We start from the raw sequence: 3,369 nt of genomic DNA, 5'->3' as shown, positions 1-3,369 counted from the left end.
CGATTAAATATCTCCCGTGTCACGATAGTAGTCACTTTCAATTCTTCTAACGAAGGTAAGAAAAAATGCTATACAAACTTCCTTTCGGTATATAAAGGATTAGGGGCCCAGAGAATATTTTCTTTCAAGAGGATACATTCTTTTTCGAACACCCTGTATATAGATCCTCTAATTATAACTGCAAACAAAATGTTGATTTTGCAATTGCTTCCATGAGAGAATATTCTGTGCACTTTCTTTCTGAAGGGCCGGGCCTAAACGTTTTCCTTAATCATTAAATTTAGTAGTTATCTACAATTACATAGTTTTCCATTGTTCTCAAAATAAAGATTTTTCTCTATGAATTGTTGAATGTTGCTAGGGATATTGAAGTAATTCTTTTTAGTGTTTTTTTCTTTACAATAATGTACTGAACGCCTGCATTAAGGAAGTTCGTGTGTCCATCTTGCAAAATGTTTCGTCTTTTTTCATGCCCACTAAGGTAAATATTCATTTTGCTCTTTTCTCTGTATGCAAACCACATTTCTTAAAGGCAACATTTTCATACAAATGTAGTACTAAAAACTTCTAATTGGCAACATCTGGGCTGCGAAGAGGAAAAAGAAAGAAATCTCGTACGTATTCGCGCGCAATTCGGAATTAGCCAATGAAAAGCACAAAAGCGGCCACCATCTCTCTCTCTTTCTTATTAACGGTTTTGTACTTTCTGCAGTTCTATCAGTGCTGCTAACCTCTTACTATATCATTGAATATGTATGTTTAGATATATATATATATATATATATATATATATATATATATATATTTTTTTTTTTACAAAAAATCATACTACTACGGAATAATATTAAATGCCTTTAAACCCTCATTTCTGTTTGCACTTTCTGTTACACTACCTTCCCCGAACTTCTTTCAAGTTATTAAGTGCAGAACGGGGAGTTATACATATTTACTTGCGCTTTGACAATATCTGCACATTGTGTAATAATAGGAGACGTATAAAATAAAACTATATACTAATACGTATATATATATATATATATATATATATATATATATATATATATACAGTACACATTCCACTATCCGAGGCTTTCCTTTTCTTTTCTTGCTGACGATAAATTACGCTTTTAGAAATGTTGTCTGAAAACAATAAGAATATGTGCAAAAAATACAATCAGAGGTAGAGGTCTTTAACAGGAAATAAGCAAGGGAGTTGAAAAATTTTTTATGCATGTAAAAAATATAGACATGAACCAACTTGTGAAATAAAAAGACCAGAAAACTACTCTTTCTAAATTATGTGTAAACTTTTTACCGAAAACGAAAGTTGCACGAAAGACTTTTTGTCCGTTTTTTGGCCTCCGGTGCTTGGGGTCCCTGATTCAATCCCAGCTCGTGCCGTGTGAACTTTGTCGTGCATAAAGACCGTGCTCATGGGTTTTCTCGGGTTTCTCCCGTTTCCTCCCACTTTCTTCATTCAGTACTCATCATCACCGTCTCCTTTAGCGTAACCGGTATAAGTATGCGACGTAAATCTAAATATTTCATTTCATTTCCCTTTTCTGCTCATACTGCTGATTATGCGCGATTATGCCAACATCCAACTCCGCGGATAATCGTGCGATTACTGTATATACAACTAATACAGATACAACTAATTATATTATCAGTTACAGTATCGGTTTTTATTTACTAATTTGCCTCACTTTATTTGCATCCCTGCAGTAAATAATTCTTATCGATAATAGTTAAAATGTATATTACATTTTAGTGCTTCACGACTGAATGATCATCTGCCTTACGTTATCTCGCAGCTGAAGAGAATGCTACACTGAAAACTACCTTGCGTTATAAAGGGTAAGTGAAACATATCTTAAAAATATCTTTCATACATTTCATTGTGTACATTAAAGAATGTAAGTTTGCCTTTTTCCTGTAATCAATACTTAATAAAGGATTTATTTTTATTTATTTATATACAATTTCATACGTGGTTCGTGATAGTAAACTCGATAGGACACAGTGGCACTATGAACATCCGAATCACTCATCATTCGAACATTCAAATATTTATTCGAATATTAGTATATTCCAAGTAATGTTAACGACGTTAATATGCTTGCCTTTATAGTTAATAATGTCAATTCTTACTTAAAACATACTTCCTTAACAGGACATTGAAGAAAAGGTAGTTGCCAACGGCCATACCATGCTGAATATACCGGTTCTCGTCCGATCACCGAAGTCAAGCAGCATCGGGCCTGGTCAGTACTTGGATGGGTGACCGCCTGGGAACACCAGGTGCTGTTGGTATACTTTTTCTAATTTTGTTTTTCACAAAGACGAATATTCTCACATCGTTCACCACGATAATTTCGTAATCATGCATTACTTAAAACAATTAGCAACGCTTTCCACGCGCTGGTCTTTTTGAGTATTCACCGACAAACCTACGTAGCTACAATAACTCACTCGAAGCCATATGCATTCGCCAACGGCCATACCATGCTGAATATACCGGTTCTCGTCCGATCACCGAAGTCAAGCAGCATCGGGCCTGGTCAGTACTTGGATGGGTGACCGCCTGGGAACACCAGGTGCTGTTGGCATCTCTTTTTCAAATTTCATTATCCTTCAAGTACGAAAATACTAGAAACATTAATTTTATAGTACTTTCAAGAGATAATTTATCAACATTATTTCATAGCGATTAATCGATATTCTAAGCGTTATACCCACTATTTCTTACACTAACAGCCTGTTTATTTGCACGGCACATTAAAATAACCTGATTTCCGATCCGTGTGCACCTACTACTATACTTAACACGGAATGTATTACCACTTTTTAAAAGTAAATTATTATGACTAAGTGTAGATCTCCGGCGAGTAAATGCCTTTCGTATACAAGCACGACACATCTCCGCTATGTGCTTTACTTTTTTACTAACAGCATATAGAAATTGGATTTCAACGTGTTTCTACATAACAGAATGAAGCAAATTTCGTGATTTAACTCTTTCGAATAATGTGTTGGTCCTGACAAGGACCGTTTGAAATGAAAAATCTTGAAGAAGATTTTTACTTAGAGCTTGTGTACTTGGTAACAGCCTTCGTACCCTCACTTACAGCGTGCTTGGCAAGTTCACCAGGCAAAAGAAGGCGCACAGCTGTTTGGATTTCCCGGCTGGTGATAGTTGACCGCTTATTGTAATGGGCCAAACGAGAAGCTTCAGCAGCAATACGCTCGAAGATGTCATTAACAAAGCTGTTCATGATACTCATAGCTTTGCTAGATATGCCAGTGTCAGGATGCACTTGCTTCAAAACTTTGTAGATGTAAATGGCATAGCTCTCCTTCCTCCTCCTC

General features: G+C 35.8%; 2 non-coding genes across 2 annotated transcripts; both read left to right on the top strand.

Moving 5' to 3' along the window:
* Window positions 1–2,194: 2,194 nt before the first annotated feature.
* On the top strand, window positions 2,195–2,313 carry LOC145676710 (5S ribosomal RNA). Its single transcript, XR_014129446.1, has one exon. It is a non-coding gene; the product is annotated as a 5S ribosomal RNA (ribosomal RNA).
* A 177-nt stretch (window positions 2,314–2,490) lies between these two features.
* Window positions 2,491–2,609, top strand: LOC145676697 (5S ribosomal RNA). The gene has a single exon (XR_014129433.1). It is a non-coding gene; the product is annotated as a 5S ribosomal RNA (ribosomal RNA).
* The last annotated feature ends 760 nt before the right edge of the window (window positions 2,610–3,369 follow it).

Source organism: Thermobia domestica, unplaced genomic scaffold (genome assembly GCF_964235325.1).
Source record: "Thermobia domestica unplaced genomic scaffold, izTheDome1.hap1.1 HAP1_SCAFFOLD_306, whole genome shotgun sequence".
Taxonomy (NCBI): domain Eukaryota; kingdom Metazoa; phylum Arthropoda; class Insecta; order Zygentoma; family Lepismatidae; genus Thermobia; species Thermobia domestica.
The sequence above is the reverse complement of the archived record's forward strand: the minus strand, read 5'-3'. Positions and strand labels throughout refer to the sequence as shown.